Source organism: Lissotriton vulgaris, chromosome 8, assembly GCF_964263255.1.
Source record: "Lissotriton vulgaris chromosome 8, aLisVul1.2, whole genome shotgun sequence".
Taxonomy (NCBI): domain Eukaryota; kingdom Metazoa; phylum Chordata; class Amphibia; order Caudata; family Salamandridae; genus Lissotriton; species Lissotriton vulgaris.
The window spans coordinates 642,491,074-642,510,519 of record NC_141696.1 but is presented as its reverse complement, the minus strand read 5'-3'; positions in this window follow the sequence as shown (position 1 = coordinate 642,510,519).

Below are 19,446 nucleotides of genomic sequence, written 5' to 3'. Positions count from 1 at the left end.
TGTCGACTACACAGAAACGGCATGGGAACAGTACACCGATTTTAATAAAGGATTCTTTTTCTTTTTAGGACCCGTCCAAAATAGTAAACTAATACGCAGATTAACTAGAACTCTTGAAGCAGTAGTGAACGAAACTGCCTCCGCCCTAGGTAACTTAACAGAAGAGCAGTCCGCTATGCGGGTTGTTGTCCTTCAGAACCGTCTTGTTATTGACGTCATCTTGGCAGATAGAGGTGGAGCTTGTAAGGTCATCGGGTCAAGTTGCTGTGTTTTCATCCCACAAAACGCACCATCTGTATATCAAGCTATTACACGTCTCCATAAAATTGCAAATCAGATACATCAGAATCCAGGCACCTGGACTTGGTCCGGTTGGTTCTGGACAACGTTAACTGCTTGGGGATGGAAAATCCTATCCTTCCTAGGCCTTGGCCTAGTCATAGTATTCAGTTGCTGCCCGTGCCTACAGTGTGGGCCGGCGGTTTGTGGACTGTGTGCCACTTCCTGCATTGAACATTCCAGTTTCCTCTCAAACCGTCAAAGAAAGAAAGATGAGCAAATGATGCTGCAAGAACAAACTGATCAATTCATGAGGATCGAGATTTCATGAAGGGTCCGTAGGGAACAAGGAGGGAATGAGGAAATATAAATTTTATGGTCAAATTGTGTTCCCTAGCGCGTACCCCACCGACTCCATGTACCAGCTTAAAGTGCATGTAACTTCCCTCCTGTGTCAGCTATGAAGACGCAAATACATTTACGTCCAACGTTATCATGTCCTCTTTCAGACCCACCCTGAATGGGTTGAATAGTCCGTTCCTAAGTATGCCATGCCAACGTCTTTTTGTGGTGTACTTCTACGTTTTCAGCTCTAAGCTGAGTAGGCCCTGAATCTCTGCCATCGAGCCACTTTTTCTGGCTTCTGACTCTGACAGCCTCAGCCCAGGCTGCCTCTGTACCCGTGAACTCTGACTTACTTTCAGCGCGGCCCCTCGCGCTCAGCTCAGCCTGCTGCCTGCCAAGACTGACTATAACCTTCGAGTTATCTGTTCCGCTCCTCGAAAATACATTCCTGCCTACTAGCTTCAGTAAACATCCTCCTCAGCTACAGGGCCAAAGGGCCGACCTGTCTCAGTGCAAGTAATTCATAGCTTCTGTTACCATGCTTCCATGGAAGGCCCCGTGCCCCACGCTTCTCATGCAGACACTCAGGCGCTTATGCACGCATCCACAGTTAGTATAGAATAGCTTCTGCCCTAGAGACCTTTCCGTTCAGATAATATGGTTCCTAAACATCAGATATCAGATATGATAAAAAGTACAAGTTGATCTGACATGCCAGACTTCTGTCTCTTTCCGTCAGTTCAAAATGTCAAGCCCCCTGCACCCTCCAGCTTCACGTCATTCACACGTCATGCAGCTGCGCGCGCATTCAAGTTTCCGATTTCTGCTGACATTGCAACATTCCTGTTAGTGCCACCCCTTTTGTGACACCTACCTGTGACGTTTCTAGTTCACGCCTAGTCCACGCCTTCTGATTACGTACTAGTAACACGTGTATACTGTTATCTTGTCTTCTCTCAGCTGTTACGCCTCCTGCACTGTTTCTTATGAACTGAATTAAGTATATAAGCTATGTATTGTCAATAAAAAGTTGCTCTATCCCTTCTGACACCCTTGTGGTGGTCAGAATCAGATATCCTGGTCATGACCATTCCTTTTTGAGGAATAAAACCCTTAAGAACTCTAACACCACGGACTCTGTCTTCTTTCTCCGATCTGAGTTATTATTGATTAAGTACTTACCTGCATAGAAATTAAGAGAGTAAATTAATTATTTACGTCAGTTGTCCAGAACTCGGCACCAGACTTCTGCTGGGCATCTCCTCCAGACATAGCCTGCGGCACCACCTGCGCTCGCTCCATTGGCTTCCCATAGCAGAACGGGTAAAGTTCAAATCACTAGTCCTAGCCCGCTGTGCCCTTCATGGCACTAGCCCATCCTATCTGCAAACGTGTTTTTACCTTCTAAGTGCCCTCTTGACTGCTGCGATTGGCATCCCTCTGACTAGCAATGGTTCCCATTTCAGTTCCGGAGGTTGGGAGGCAGGTCTCTGACTCGGAGAACTGCGGCAGCGTGGAATGCACTTCCCTTTGCTCTACACAGTATTGAAGACCTGTCTGCATTCAAGAAAAATCTCAAACTGTATCTTTTCATTTACTAGTTTCCTGCTCTCCTAAAGTCATTGCGCCGGGACACTCTTGAGTAGCTGTGCGCGTTACAAATCCAATTAACATAACATAACATGACATTGCAGCTCCAACCTGACGAGGAGCAGCCCATATGATGAAGCATGATACCTTGCTGGGTGTATGAGGGCCCTATATTCCAAGAGGAGGAATCCTCACCCTTCTACAATTCATGACCCTATTAAACCAGTGTTCCCTTTTCTCGATATTAGGAACAGCATACCTTTTGTATCTTCATTATTGTTAGGGCATATATGCTGGACCTGTCTAAAAAGCCCTCGTTCCTTCCTTTCTGATTAGTTATCTCAAATAACATCACTGATAACATAATCTACAGAATCACTGACACACCCACTTACACTTCCATAAAGCATGTCACCCACCCACTCCCATGCAATCACTAACAAACTAATTTACAGAACCCATACAAACACTCACACATCTTATCACTCACCCATACAGCCAGTAACACATCAACTCACCCATAGAGCCACTAATATAACCAGTAACTCACATATACAGACACTCATGCACCTACTTACTTACCAATACAGCCAATTGCATATCCAGTTATAGAGAAATTGACAAACGTACACATCCAGTCATACACCCATACAGCAACAGTCACAGTAAATGAGTTGATAATACACCTATTCTCTCACCTAGTCAGTCACCCATATTATCAGTCACACAGCCACTAACTCACTCATACAATTACTCACACATCCACTCAGTTACTTATACATATACCAATACATATACTCCCTCACCTATACAGTGACTGTGAGAACCACATACTTTCCCATACAGCCTCTATCACACTCACTTACTGACCCATACAACCACTCAAACACCCATTTTCTCACATAAACATCCACTCATACACCCACTCACTCACCCATACATTCACTTACACACCCATTGATGCACCGAGACAGACACTCATAAACTCTGTCACTCGCCCATACAGATACCTATGTATCATCTCAAACACCCATTCACCCTCTCAGTAACCATTTACAATCACTAATAGACCAACTCAGTCAACTATACACATACTCACACAGCCACTCACTTAGTCATACATGCACTGACACACCCACTTGCTTACTTATATAAAAACTCACACACCCACTATCTCATGTGTATAGTTTCTTATATACCCAGTCACTCTTCTAGTGTGTACCACTTACCCATACAGGCACTTCCACAGTGAGTTACCACAGTTTATATGTTCAACACTCATTAACCTTTAGAAAACACTAACAATCACTGGATGATGACATCAGTGATGCCATTTCAGATATCATCAGTGATATCATCAGGTATGTCATTTCAGATTCCATCAGTGAAGTCATGGACCATGTCCATAGTAATGTAATATGTTAGGTCATAAGCAGTGAATTGCCGGGGCCTGAGTTATAGTTAGTTCAGCTGACCATAACTGCTGACTTTCAATGATTTTGACTGAGTGAAATGTCACCCTAACTATAATGTCCCAGTCGCCTTTGTTTTTTTCAGTGAATTTCTAAGGCTTTTTATTTCTATCACCGAAATATAACGACTCTGTAACCTTTATTTTTTTTTTAATTTCTATGTTTTGTTTTTAATGTGAAGTAAGATGCCTATCACAATGCTCAGTGGGGGTGGGGTTGAACGCAGAGCCTAGCCTGGTATTGTGCTGTCCCTATCCAAGCTTGCTGCTCCCGCCTCCCTCCTTCTTGCCATCCATTGTTTATAACCCTGCTCCCTCATTATAGCTGGTGTGGCCATTGTTCTGCCACTGCCTTTCCTTCCTGCCCTAAGCGGTTAGCTTGCTGCCCCATCCACCTCTTCTATCATCTGAGTCCATGTACCAGCACCCTGCAATGCAAGGTCTGATGTGTTGCTACTGATTTCCATTTAGCTTTTGTCTCTGCCCACTCCTCCTGCCCTCCATTCCCCAATTCTATGCAGCATCATTGCCCTTCTGCGTAACTTCTGCGCTTATCTTGCTGTCCCTTCTCTCCTTCCCCCTGCCCTCATATGTCTGTGTGCATGACCTTGCTTCCTACTTTTTGCCCACCATATTACATTGACCTACCACCCTCCTATCTCCTTCTGTTGAGCTGCCACCACTACCCCTCCCACCTGCCTAGCATGGTGTGATGGCGGCAGCCTGTCCTTGTGACCTCTACCCTGCCTGTCCATGTTTCATGCCCCTATCCCCTCCCACCTCTCCTCCATGGTCTATGTTGCTGCCCCTCCCTTCTGCCTGTCATGCTCTGCTGTGCTGCAACTGTTTATCCTGTGTGCCCTGCATGGTCTGTTGTGAAGTCCCTTCCCCTGGCCTCTTTTGTCTGTGTCTAGCCCCTACCCCTCCCTTCTGTCCTCCATGTTCTTTTCTGCCTGCTCCTGCCCCCTCCCTCTGGCCCACCATGGGTGTTGTGCTGCCATTAACCCTCCAACTTGCCATGCATGATATTCAGTGCTACCATAGCCCCTCCCACCTGCCCTGTTTGGTCAGCTTGCTGCCCCTTACCCCCTCCCACCTTCCCTACATTGTCTCAGTGTATGCTATTATAGTCTCACTGTTGCCCTCAATAGGGTGTTTTACTTCCAGTGCCCATCCCCCTGCCCTCTATGGTCACATTGCTAATCTTGCCCTTCCCCCTTGCCTCCTACCCTCCGTTTTCCATGTGCAGAACCTTATCACCTCCCTTGGCCTCGTTTGGTGTGCTGTCATGCCCCTGCCCCCTCCGACCTGCCCTTCATGGTCCATTATGCTGCAACTATTCCTCCTGTCTGTCTGCTATGGTCAGCTTGCTGCCAATGCTTCTTCTCCTCTGCTCTCTTTTGTCCATGTGCATGGTCCTGTTACCCCCCATTGCTTTTGATGGCTTGTTTGCTGCACTGTTTGCACGATTCACCTGTCTGAAGTATTGTGCTGCTGCAACCCCTTATGCCTGCCCTGTGAGATAACTTTGGTACCCATGCCCATCTCCCTCCTGATGTCTCTTATCCAGATCCGTGCCCCTCCACCATTCCTCCTCCCATCCTTGATCGAATGTACCAAACTTACCAACAATTTGAAGTTGGTAAAAGACAGATTTTGAAAAAAAAGACCGGGGAACTGATTTTCCTCATTGACTTAAATTGAAAAAGAGGACATTTTTGGTAGGAGACAAATAAACTAAAAGCCTTTTGGGCTTAATAATATCAGGATACTCCTGCCTGAATCGGGTCTGTTGGCATGTATGGTTGGGTTGCCATTGCCTTTTCCTTCTGCCCTTAATGGTCTTTTATATTGCCACAGCCCCTCTTGCCTGTACTGCATATTTGGTTTATGGCCCCTGCCCACCATTTCCCTGCCCTCCATGGTCCATTGTGCTGCAATTGCTCATCCCGCCCATACAGCGTAGTCAACTTGTGGCCTCTGCACCCTCCTCCATGAGAGGGTCTTATTCCCATAGAAATTATGGTTAGTGCTCTAAACAACTAAAATGAGGATATCTTTTCTGAGTTATCAAATAGCAACAAAGCACTTTTAAATAATTTGCTATATTATGTTATTTTTGTCCAGTTGATCACTTCAGTGACTTAGGGAGAGGGTGCAGAATTACAGCCAGAGCTGCAGACTTTGCAACTGGGGAGCCAGGTTTGAGTTTCAAAGTCAGCACGACATCCTGTGATTCTGGGCAATTCACTTAATCTCCCCATGCCTAAAACCAAAATAAATGTATCCTTCTGTAATATAACAAATAAAAATGTAAAACACTCCCATACCTTTTGGTCAAGTCTGCACTACATAAAACTGCAAAATAACAAAATAATTAGGTGTTTTGCACACTTCTGTCATTGGGCTACACTTGGGCTACATTTGGGTGATATTTGTGCTATATTTGAGGTCTTTTTTCTTTGGTGGCCATCTTAGGAGACACTTTTGTTATGAAGATCTCTAATTTTATCATTTACTACAGTATCCTCAGTAGAAAATGCTTTATGTTTTCTACTTTGATTTCCACTAAGATGGCACTCATATGTGCCACACCTTTGTCAGGAATTCATAATGTTAGCACTCTAGTTGCTAATTTGAAAATTGATGCAAAACTGTTGATCATCAAGGAGTTAACTGGCAGTCTTTTGATAGTTGTGGGAGAGTAGGGTCTGCTATCCTATGGTCACCCCACTTTTTGCTTTTTGCTTCACTGGTTTTCGACTTAATGAGGCTGTGGGCCTGCTAATCAGACCCCCAGCCTGCTGTTCTCTCTCTAAATTCACATGTACTATAGGTACATAACCCAATTGGAACTGGACTCCTTGTCAGCCCATGTACCATGCACTATAGGTGCTCAGGGCATAGATGCCACCAAGGCCTACCAGGGGCTGCAGCATAACTTTTGCCACCCCTGTCTGGTTCTTAAATTAACACAACTGGCTGATCACTCAGCTGGGGCAAGTTGGTGTAATCACCTCTTGCTTAGATATAGTATACCTATACCTAAACCTATATCTGGACACATATAAACCTGTGAGTCACTCCTATGGAAGGCCTTATCAATCCTGGAGGCAGAGTGCGTGGTTTAACGTGAGATGGTGCTCTAGCATGAGCTGAGCCTGTCTGCAGCTGTTGGGAACAACTCCCTAAGCTGTTCCGGGATAATGCCACACCATATACTATTAAGTGCATTATAATCCATCGCGGTTATATGTTAACTTTGGTTTGGCTTTATAAAAACATATCGTGTAAGGTGTCATACGATTTGAAATACTATTCCCTCGACAGTCCTGTTGATGGGGATAGCATTCCACCCCTCTAGAGGGAGAAGACATGTTACTTTACTGAAATGCGGTTGATTTTAAAAGAGCCTCAGCATCACAAAATGGACGCTTCTGCCACAGACACGAGTCTGACCTCCTGCTGCTGACCGAAACTCAGCCGAGGAGGCCTGGACAAAGGCTTTCCTGTCGCGGGGAGGTGTCACACCACCCCAGACAGGAGATAGTGGAGTTTAGCAGGGAGGTTTGAAAGAAACCAGACAGTGCCTGGGGCGCACAGGTCTTCCCCTTGCATAATCCAGTCAAACCGGTTCTGGGGCACACCAGCCCCAGTCCCAGCGCGACCTGGACAAAGGGAAAGGGGTGTAACCACCCCCTTCCTGGGTCCCACCCATAGGAGGGGACCTAGCAGGTAATCCAGGCCCCTAGATTGGTATAAGAATGGGAGCAGTGCCAAAGCACTCAGATTATCCTGACTGAAACTTATAAAACGAAACTCTGGACCCTTCGACATCCTACTTGACGTAGAAGACTGAAGAATCTCCCTTGTGGTCAAGGAGTGACCACCCTGTGCAAACAGGCACCATCAAGCACCTCGATGTTTGCTATGTTGCAGATCCGGCCGGAACTCGAGCGACAGAGTTCAACAAGACCAAGCGTGCCTGCCTTCTAACAGCCCAATCCACAGTCCCTGCAGATGTGGTAAATATTTTACCGAATCTATTTTTCCGTATAATTATCATTACAAGACAGCTCATAAAAATAAGAGGCAGAGTCCATGGTATCTGAGTTTTACGGGGTTTATTAGAAAAACCTCGAGGTTGGAGATCATGTTCCGTCACCACTAGGGTTCGGGAAGGGATAGTCAACGTTTTATTAACATTACACATTATATATAGAAGAATAACGTCATTGAATCCAATACAGTAGGCGTAACAGGTAAAAAGGAGAAGATCAGTACACATGTGCGTAACAGGAGGCGTGAAAGAAGGCGTGTAATAGGCGTACACGGAGGCGTGCACTGTACATGTCAGAGAAACGTCACAAGAATCGTCACATGTGGGTGGGTGCACAGAGAAAGTTGCAGAATCAGCAGAAAGTGCGGATGCGCGCACAACTAGCATGACATGACATGGATGTGTAACTGGGGAGAACTTTAACACTAGTAGAAGCGACAGAAGTCTGGGATGTCAGAACGACCTGGACCTATAGCATATCTGGTATCTTATGTTTGGAGGACGTATTATCTGGAGTAAAAGGTCTCTCGGGCAGAAGCTAATCTATACTGAATACTAGTGCGTGCATATATGTCTACGTGTCTACGTGCAGAGGCCATGGGCCTACTATGGTAACGGGAACTGTAAATTACTTGCATGGAGACAGGAAAGCTTGCTCTTTGCTCTGCAGACGGGGAGATGTTTACCTAAATCACTAGACAGGAATGTATTTTCGAGGAGGCTGAACAGATAACTTGAAGGCAAAATACTGTCTTGGCAGGCAGGCCAGGTTGAGCCAGGCACCGCTTCGCTTGGCAGGAAGTAAGGCAGAGGTCAGGGATACGTGTCCATGCTGCAGCTTTCAGAGGCAGAAGGCAGAAAGGGCTCGAAAACAGAAATCAGGGCCTAGCTCGGCAGAGCCAGGAAAAAACGTAAAAGTGTACCATGTAAAGACGTTGGCATGGTATGGTTAGGAACTGAATTATCGATCCATTCATGGTGGATCTGAAAGAGGACATGTTAACGTTGGACGCAAATGTATTTGCGTCTTCATATTTGGTCATGGAGGGAAATAACATGTACTTAAAGCACGTACATGGAGCCGTTGGGGTACACGTTAGGGGACACACTTGACCATAAAAATTTCAATTACCTCATTCCCTCCTTGTCCCCTACGGACCCTTCATGATATATCAATCTTCATGAGTCCATCTATCTGTTCATATAACATAATTTGCTCATCTTTTTTCATTCGAGATTTGGAACGTGAACTGGGACTTGGATGGGGAATACATGATGTGGCACACAAGCCACAAATCGCTGGCCCACATTGTAGACATAGGCAACAACTGAATACTATGAGGAGGGCTATTCCAAGGAAGGATAGGACTTTCCATCCCCAGGCTGATATCACGCTCCAGAGCCAACCGGACCAAGTCCAGGTGCCTGGATTCTGGTGTATCTGACTTGCAATCTTGTGGAGCCGAGTTATGGCTCTATATACTGACGGTGCGTTGTCTGGAATGAAAACACAACAGCTGGATCCGATGACTCTACAAGCCCCACCCCTATCTGCCAGGATGACGTCAAGGACGGGACGATTTTGAAGAACGACAAGTCTCATAGCAGATTGTTCGTCTGTCAAGTTACCTAGGGCAAAAGTAGTTTCATTCACTACAGCTTCAAGGGTTCTGGTCAATCTACGTATCAATTTACTATTTGAGACAGTGCCTAAATAAGGAAAGAATCCTTTATTGAAATCTGTGTATTGTTCCCATGTTGTTTCAGTATAATCGACAATTGGGAGATCTCTCTTGGGTCTAACATGAACGAGATGTGAATTTCTATGGTAATCAGGTGGGGCTAGAAAAACAGGTGGCAATAGGAATGCAATGTAACAAGTACCATCCCAGTCTGGAGGTAAACTTATATAAGCTGTATGGCCACAAATGAAATAGGAATGTCGGGAAGCTTTGAATGTAGACTTGCCTTTATCACTGAATTCAATAACTGTATTACAATCGCTGCGTCCTAAATGTACTGAACCTTTCTTTCTAACGCATAGGTCACCTTTCACTGGCAAGACTGTAATTGAAGGTGAGTTCGAACTAGTTTCTGACTGGACATTCAAAATCATGAGGTTAAGTGTAAAATTTCCTAATCCATATACTTCGTTTTCTAGATCGGTACCTGTCATTTGGGGAAGACCCTCCTTGTCAGGGAAACATGCCTTATGCATAACTGTGTTCAGGTCTCCCCATATCCAATTACCTTGGGAAACCTGGGACTTACTATCTAATGAGGACATTAATGTAAACCATGCACCACATGAACCATTATGTGTAAACGGATAAGGGAAAAGAGGCAAGGCTCCCGTCATTTTCTGGTAGGGAGGGAGTCGGCCACATATCCAGCAGTTAGTAGCATTGCTGGTCTGGTGAGAATGATGTAACATACGGATGAAGGAATTGTTACGCAGTGCAAGACGGTAAGAAAGCTCGTGCGGAGGCAGATCACTAAAGGTGTGGTTATTGAAAAAAGAATGTGTTTGTATAGGAAAATATACATGTAAAACACAGCTTAGGCATATAATCGTAACACTCAGAATAAACATGACAATTAAAGTAACGATACATCTGCTTCGCAGATTCTTGCAATATTTCTGTTTCTTGATCTCCTGTCTATCTCTCTCATTATGGGGGTCTAGCGTGTACATGTCAGGAACCCGTCTAACCGCTTCACCGAGGGGGGACTTAAACAATTAAACTGTCTGACTTACTAGACCTCAATTTTAATTTGTACTCCTGTGACGGAGTTTTCTCTACCAAGGGGAGTTTAGTATCAGTCTCTGGAATGTGAAAGTCTTGGGAATCAGGTTTTGGCGGAAGTCCATGGAACCGTTTGATATGACTGGAATGTACCCAGCCTTTCCTCCCCTCTATTTTCACTGCAGTCCTGGTTGTTAACAAAACAATCTTCGGCTCCTTCCAACGGGGCTCCAGAGGGCTCGATCGATCGAAATTTCGGACCACGACGACATCTCCTGGAACCAGTTCATGTGGTTTCACCTCGGTGTTGTCTGGGAAGGCTGCTGCAACCTGCGAACGACATGATTGTAGTGCAGACATCAAGGAAGCAAGGTAATCTGTCAGCATATTACTATCAACATCAGTTATTTTGCGTGGCAGAGGCGTCCCCCACATATTCGGTGGCCGGCCAAAAACCACCTCATACGGGGATAGCCCTGATCTAGAATGGGCTACCATTCGCATATAAAAAAGGGCAACTGGCAAAGCTACTATCCAATCTACTCCTTTCTCTTTACATACTTTGGCAAGACGCGTTTTCAGAGTCTGATTGTGTCGCTCCACGAGACCTGCTGCTTCGGGATGTCTAACACAGTGGAACTTCCACTGATATCCTAACAAAAGGGAAACATGCTTCATGAGCTCGGACGAGAATGGCTGTCCGTTATCTGAATACACGACACGAGGCAAACCATACCTCGGGAAAAATTCACGAACCAACTGTTTGGCAGTGGTCGGGGCAGTGTAATCTGGGACTGGATATGCTTCTGTCCATCGGGAAAGTGCACATACAACTACGAGGACATACTTGAATCCTCGACAACGTTCCATCTGGATATAATCCATCTGGAGGACTTCAAAAGGGTGATCAGGAGGATGAAATCCACCTTGCTCGACGGGAATGCCTTTGCCTGGGTTGAACTGACAACAGATCATGCAAGTACGCACTTTCTGTTTTGCTGCTGCTCGTAAATGTTTATTGAACCAAAGGTTTTGAATACTGTCTAACATAGCTTTTTCTCCTAAATGAGCAGGACTATGTGCTGTGTTAATGATAACTTGGACCATAGAGTCAGGGAGAAACCAAGTGGATTTTCCCTTCGTCATCCATCCCTGTTCTGTCTGGCTCCCTCCTAGTTCTGTCCATTTCTTGATTTCGTCTGGGGTAGCATGTGTCTGTATATCAATTACATCTAGGGCGGGATCCCTAACTGTCATGCAATGTGTTGGAACTACTGTCTTTGTCATATCAGTCGTATGAGTATGAGTCTGAGCTGTATGCTTGGCTGTTTGATCTGCCAGGTCGTTACCCTGGGAAACGGTATCTGTGACTTTCGTATGTGCCTTACACTTCATGATGGCTATGGCTGTAGGCAAATGTATTGCCTCTAACAGAGCTTGAATGAGGGGACCGTGCTGTATTTTGGCACCGTGGGAAGTTAGGAAACCTCTCTCTTGCCACAGGACTCCGAAGTCGTGTACAACTCCGAATGCATAGCGGGAATCTGTGTATATGTTAACTTTCTTGTTCTTGGCTCGAATACAGGCTTGGGTCAGAGCGATGAGCTCTGCTGCTTGGGCAGACAGGGTGTCAATGCGATGTGTTTCTATGACTTCAGTTTCAGTGGTCACTGCATATGCGGCCACTAACTCTCCTGTACTTGTTCCCATGCATGAGCCATCCACATAAAGTGTCAGGTCTGGATCTAGTAATGCGATATCTGTCAAGTCTTGTCTGGGCTTTGTCATAGTGTTAATGACTTCCACACAATCATGGGACAAAGGGTCTGTTGTACTTAACGGTAAAAGTGTAGCAGGATTCAATGTATTGCAACGTCTGATTTCTATGTGTGGCTGGAACAATGTCAATTCATAACCTGTCAATCGTGCTATAGTTAAGTGCGGAGTCTGTGTACGGTTTAAAAGAACTTCCACCGAATGTGGAACTTGTACCGTAAATTGGTGTCCTAATACTATGGAATCACTTTGTCTGATTGCTAGAGCTGTTGCTGCTACTGATTTCAAGCACGCAGGCAGAGCCTGGGCTACTGGATCTAATGTACTGGAAAAATAAGCACATGGTTTGTGTGAACCAGCTTGATCTTGGGTGAGTACTGACAATGCAGTACCTTCGGGTTCTGTGACAAAAAGTGTAAAAGGCTTGCTGTAACATGGTGTTGCTAAAACAGGTGCTTGACATAGGGCTTTCTTCAGATCGTCAAAAGCATGTGTGTGTTCCTGAGTCCAAGGGAGGACAGTCGATAACGCTGCCTCCTGGGTTGTCGACTGTATAAGGGGCTTGGCTAGATATGCATACTGAGGGATCCATTGTCTACAGTAAGAGGTGAGGCCTATGAAGGCCCGTACCTCCTTTTGTGTCTTGGGCTGTGGCATGTGTACAATTAACTGGATGCGATCAGGTGTAAGCTGTCTCCCCCTCTTGGACAGCAAGTGACCAAGGTACACAACTTGCTGAACACAGAATTGCAGCTTCGAAGGAGACACTTTGTGTCCCTTGTCAGCCAGGAAAAATAGGACTGTCAGAGATGCATGTTCACATTCTTGTTCACTTCGAGCGGTGATCAATAGATCATCGACGTACTGAAGTAGGGCAGTGTTAACAGGCATGTGGATACTGTCAAGTTGTCTTTTCAGTGCTTGGCTATAGATACTCGGACTTTCCGTGAACCCTTGAGGTGCACGTGCAAATTTAAAGCTTCGGCCATTTAAACTGAATCCGAAAAGGTACTGGCTTGCCGGATCAATGGGGACACTAAAGAAGGCATTCTTGAGATCTATTACAGTGAAGAACACCGTTTCAGAATCAATAGCTGTCAATAGGGATGAAATATCTGGGACTACCGGGAACTGAGGTATGATACATTTGTTTAGCTCTCTGAGATCAATCACTAAACGATATACTGGAGGTGAATTTGGATCAGTACGTTTGAGAATCGGTATGATTGGAGAATTACAAATATTGGAGTCAGTTTCTACAACTACTCCTTGAGCAATGAGCTCGTCAATAATTTTCAATAAGGCTAATACAGCCTCGGGTGGCACTTTGTATTGTCGGATTCTGGGCAGAACAACTCCTGGCTTGAGTGTAACACGATACGGTGTAATATGCATGCAACCTACATCAGTCGGACCTTGTGCCCACAAATGCAGTGGTACATTCTGTAATCGGGAATCAAAATCTCTCAACACATAGTGACCCTTAAAGTCCCGCAAAAACAATCTCACTCCTTCCGGAGAACAACATATTACAGCTCCTAGAGCCTTCAGCGTTTTAATACCTAACAGGTTTTCTGGACATGACTTCGTTAACAATAAATCTGTAGTACGGGACAATGGGCCAACTGCAAGGGGAACTGGTTTCGATACTTCATTAACAATAGGTTTTCCTGAAAATCCAAGGGAAACATTCTGTGAGCCTGAGAGGGGTGCCCCTGGAACCTCGTCATGACTAATGGTAGTTCTATACCAAAAAGGGTCAAGGCAGCAGACCAGGTCAAGCACTACTAGTTCTGTGTTTCAAAGTTCTGGGTGGTGCAAACTTCTTCCTACACCTGCTACCAATAGGTGTTTAGGTCAAAGATACAAACGCAAAAAGTGGAAGGTGCACACAATTAGAGTCCAAAGGAAAGAAAGTGTATTGTTTATCTTCTTCTTTATTAGCAGTTTTTTTCAAATACAGGCACAGCCAACGCGTTTCGTTCCATTAACCTCGTGGAACTTCGTCAGGGCGAATTGATTCAGTTTTGGGATTGGAATCTATTCAGACCCACCTTGTGGATCACACAATAGCAGATTCTGGGTTTTCAAAGGCATGCAACCTTCGTTTATTCAGAGAAGGTATTGAAAACTGGATACAAGTGGGTGCGCCCAGTGGGTGTTCTCATGCTATACCTCGCAGTGTTCAGAGTGAAAAGGAACTAGGTATAAAGCTGGTTCAAGGTAGGGTGGACATTCGCAGGGAATCTAATATTCGCAACGATAGTTTCCTGCTATTCCCTCTAGTGTCAGGCTCCAATACGGGCATAAATTCAAAAAGAAGAGGTCACCGGTCCGTAGTAAAACTCGGTGTTCGTGGTAATAACCACTGAGCACCTGCAGTCGGGTGCTCCAATTTCGTGTAACGTCTCGTGGCGGCGTCCCGGGACGCCGCCACGAGACGTTACACGAAATTGGAGCACCCGACTGCAGGTGCTCAGTGGTTATTACCACGAACACCGAGTTTTACTACGGACCGGTGACCTCTTCTTTTTGAATTTATGCCCGTATTGGAGCCTGACACTAATGGTAGTTCTGCTTGCCCCTGTATCAATCAAAGATTTTCTGTCTTTCCCTAATACCTGACTATGTACATAAGGACCGTCTTGATCTACAGGAATCTCGATGAGAGGCAAACCCACTTCCCTCTCTAGGCTATTTCATGAATACTGTTGATAATCTGGATACTCTGACTGTGCATACTGGTACATCTGCTGTGTGACGTGTTGTGTTGCGGCAATGGGCTGAGATTGCGGAACAGCTACTGTCTGTTGCTGTGCATGTTGTGGAGCAGGTTGCGGATTCTGATGAATATTCTGTTGGACATGTTCTGGTCTAGGCTGACGTGGTCTTTCTTTCGTTTTACCTGTAGCAATATTATGTTTCAAAACGGCACAATCACTAATAAAATGACCTGGCTGTTTGCAATAATTGCAATTTCCTTTAACAGGACCTGTAGGATGACTAGTCTGTGTGTTCTGCATGTTACCCCTCTTCTGACCATTTGCTGGAACAGACTGGGCAACTAATACTTTCATTTTTGTGTCTTTCATGCGTCTTTGTTCATGATCGTGGTCCTCTCTGATTCTATTCTGGTGGTACTGTAACATTTGTAACAATTGGGAAGGCGTATTTGCTTGCCATGTACTTTCGACTTTCAATACTCTGTTCTTAACCTGGGGTAAGGAATTCTCAACTAATTTCGTTACAAAAAGATGTGGAAATGATTCGCTACTTGTTTTCAGGCCACTATTAATAATAAAACATTTCTCGAATCTAGAATAAAAATCACTAGTGTCTTCGTCTGGTTTCTGTTTGCAGGCTGAGATTGCATCCCAATCTTCCTTTTTAACTGTCAATAATCTAGGCAATACTTGTACTAATAATCCTGGTAATGCTTTAGTTATGTCCCCAAGACCTAAACCTGGGGTACGTCCTTTGTCTTCGTCCTCTAATTCGGTCCAATTAATCTTTTTATCTCCCACCTCCCAATCCTTCTCTTTCAGTTTCTCGTAAATCCCTGCAGGCAACAATACTTTTAACATTTTAAGAATGTCTGAATAGGTGTAATCGCCCATTAGTAACATGTCTTTTAATTCACGGTGGAATCCTGCAGGGTCTTTATCATGACAAGGTACAATTTTCTTCATTTTTAGTAATTCCATTTTAGTCAAGGGAGTGTATACAAACACACGTTCAAGCGTATCATCTGGCTTCCGAATTGGATGTACTTCTCGTAAGGGGTTCTGTCTGTCTAGGTGATATGGTTGTCTTGCTGGGGGTGGGACTGAAACATGACGTGGAGTCAGGAACATACTATATTTGTGACGTTGTTCTAGAATGATGTCAATTAAATCGGTACCTAGGCCTCTCCATCTTCTCAGGAGTAAGTCTTGCAGTAAATTATACAGCGAACCTGGATCGGACTGATTGTTTTCATACTGGAAAATGAGATGTTGGGTCATATATATACCAGCTAATCGCTGTTCTTCTGGAGTAAGACTTAAAAACGTTTGCACTACTAGATCATCCTTATATATACTGTCATCCTCGGCCCATTGGACTGCTGACCGGGCTAGTTCCTGGTCACGTAAGGTAGTGAGTTCATGATAACCTATTCTTTCTTTCAGGATTTTATCAGTAACTTGGAAAATATGTTCAAGGGAACATTGCTACGGTATCGGGGACAGGTAACTTTTCTTGACGAATGGGTCTGTCAAAAGGATTACCTAAAGGGTACTGTTTAGGGAGTTTCGCTCTACCTACATACGCTATCGTCTCTTGAGTCGCTGCTGGATTCTCTGGTTCTTCCTCCTCTGAGGAGTCTTTATCGTCTGGCTCTACTGCCCTATCGGCATTCTGTCGGGTATGTATGGCTATTATTTCTTTACGGATTTTTCTAGACATGACCTCTATACATTTCTCTTTGTCATGCTTACAATCTGCAATATTCTGACTCCATTTAGTCAATCCATTCATCTCTCCTTGATCGAAACCTGGTCGGTCTTGTTCTCTTATCAAACAATTAATCAAGAAACGTAATATCAAAGCTTGTGTATCAACTTTCTGGTATGCCATGGCTTCACAAACACATTCAGGACCTTCTCCTGTCTGAATAAAATGATATATCCTGTCTAATCGTTCGGGCATTCCTGGTAGTGTAACCAAAAAGTCTGCAGCACGTCTTAAACGTAACGATGCTAGCATCATGGGTCCTGTCTTGCCAGGTACTGAATCATATCTACAATCTGTAAGATATTCTTTAAGCTTTTCGGCTGGGGTTGCTTTCGGGGTACGCAGCGTAGCTAATTCTCTCAGTGTCTGTCGCTGTATTTGTGGCGGGGTGTGATAGGGACCTCCTGTGGCACCTCCTGAGGCGGAGGCATGGGCATAACCTGACTGTAGCGGGATTGAACCTTGAGCTGCATCCATCGAAAAAGGATTAATAGGGGTAACAGTAGGAGAAGTGATAACAGGTGCGGGAATTTGCTGGTGCGGAGGGGTCGTGGCTTGGGCTTGATCAGCAGGAATATGCAGTGGCGGATTACTATTAACAGGACGTACGGGTACGTTGGTATATGCGGGAGCTACATCATCTAAATAGGAAGAAAGGAAAATATCTGCTGCGGTCTTATGGTGATGTACTTTAGTCGGGACCAATGGTGGTGGCAGGTTACTGGGTACTACCGGGGGTCGTCCTGGGCAGGCCCTCGACAAGAACTGGATACATGCCTGTAATAAATGCATTTCTTTGACGGTCTAGTTGTTCTGATCTGACCTGTTCTCCTTCTTCTAGTAACTCTTTTTCTTTGGCTTTTTCGGATTCTTCTCTACTCCTATCTGCTTTTCTGAGTGCTTTCTCTGTTCTTCTATGCGATTCTTTATGCCACCATTCTATGGCATCTTTCTGAGATTGTCTGGCTTTCTTTTTCCATAATGCTTCTTCTACTCTCATGATGCATTCAGCATCCCATGTCCCTGTGACAGGCCATCTGAACTTCTCTTCTAAGTGCTTGGTGTAATCCACCCATAAATCTAAATACAACACAGCGTCTAAGCCGTGCTTGTGGTACATAAAATACCCTGGAGTGTCCCTAGGCGGGACAGGCACTGCTTCCTCGAGTATCCCTTTTCTAGTTCCTATCTGGCGTAACTTAGTAAATAAGGGCATTGTGACTTTAACTCGAGCACGATAAACACAGTAATGAAAAACAAACAGTCATTCATACCACGACATGAAACACATTAAAACATTTCGAATAGATGCTGTCTAGTTCATAAAACACAATACTGGGAATTACGAGAAATAACACTTGAAGGCTTGAATCACTGAATCACTAGATGCACTGCTAAACAGTACAGACCGGTCCCATAAAGAGACACGTCATACCGCGCTCACCTAAGTGAACACGTACGGACCAGGACTGTGTACCCAGACCTGTCTTGACCGGACACAAACTAATGCACCCGTCTAGATGCGTCCCTAGCAACGGTACTCACCGGGAGCAATACTTGAACTTGAACTTGAAGGCCTCGGACTGGACTGGACTTCTACTGGTACTGCTACTACGCATGCGCCTTGTCACATCGGAACAGGTGGGCCTCTGGATACCTCGGACACTGTTACTCTCGGCTGGGCTCTGGTCGGGATCCTCCGCACTCCTCACCGCCTCGTCTGGATGTCGACCGCAGTCTCAGTCACCTCCGTAGGCCTGAGGGAGATACAGGAAAACTTGCAGATGCGCATGGATGTCCGTCACGGCTGTGGCAGGGGACAAAACCCGCGACGCATCTCCGGCGCGTGGGGTGGGGGAGGAGTCCCTGTTCGGGCGCCAAATTATGTGGTAAATATTTTACCGAATCTATTTTTCCGTATAATTATCATTACAAGACAGCTCATAAAAATAAGAGGCAGAGTCCATGGTATCTGAGTTTTACAGGGTTTATTAGAAAAACCTCGAGGTTGGAGATCATGTTCCGTCACCACTAGGGTTCGGGAAGGGATAGTCAACGTTTTATTAACATTACACATTATATATAGAAGAATAACGTCATTGAATCCAATACAGTAGGCGTAACAGGTAAAAAGGAGAAGATAAGAACACATGTGCGTAACAGGAGGCGTGAAAGAAGGCGTGTAATAGGCGTACACGGAGGCGTGCACTGTACATGTCAGAGAAACGTCACAAGAATCGTCACATGTGGGTGGGTGCACAGAGAAAGTTGCAGAATCAGCAGAAAGTGCGGATGCGCGCACAACTAGCATGACGTGACATGGATGTGTAACTGGGGAGAACTTTAACACTAGTAGAAGCGACAGAAGTCTGGGATGTCAGAACGACCTGGACCTATAGCATATCTGGTATCTTATGTTTGGAGGACGTATTATCTGGAGTAAAAGGTCTCTCGGGCAAAAGCTAATCTATACTGAATACTAGTGCGTGCATATATGTCTACGTGTCTACGTGCAGAGGCCATGGGCCTACTATGGTAACGGGAACTGTAAATTACTTGCATGGAGACAGGAAAGCTTGCTCTTTGCTCTGCAGACGGGGAGATGTTTACCTAAATCACTAGACAGGAATGTATTTTCGAGGAGGCTGAACAGATAACTTGAAGGCAAAATACTGTCTTGGCAG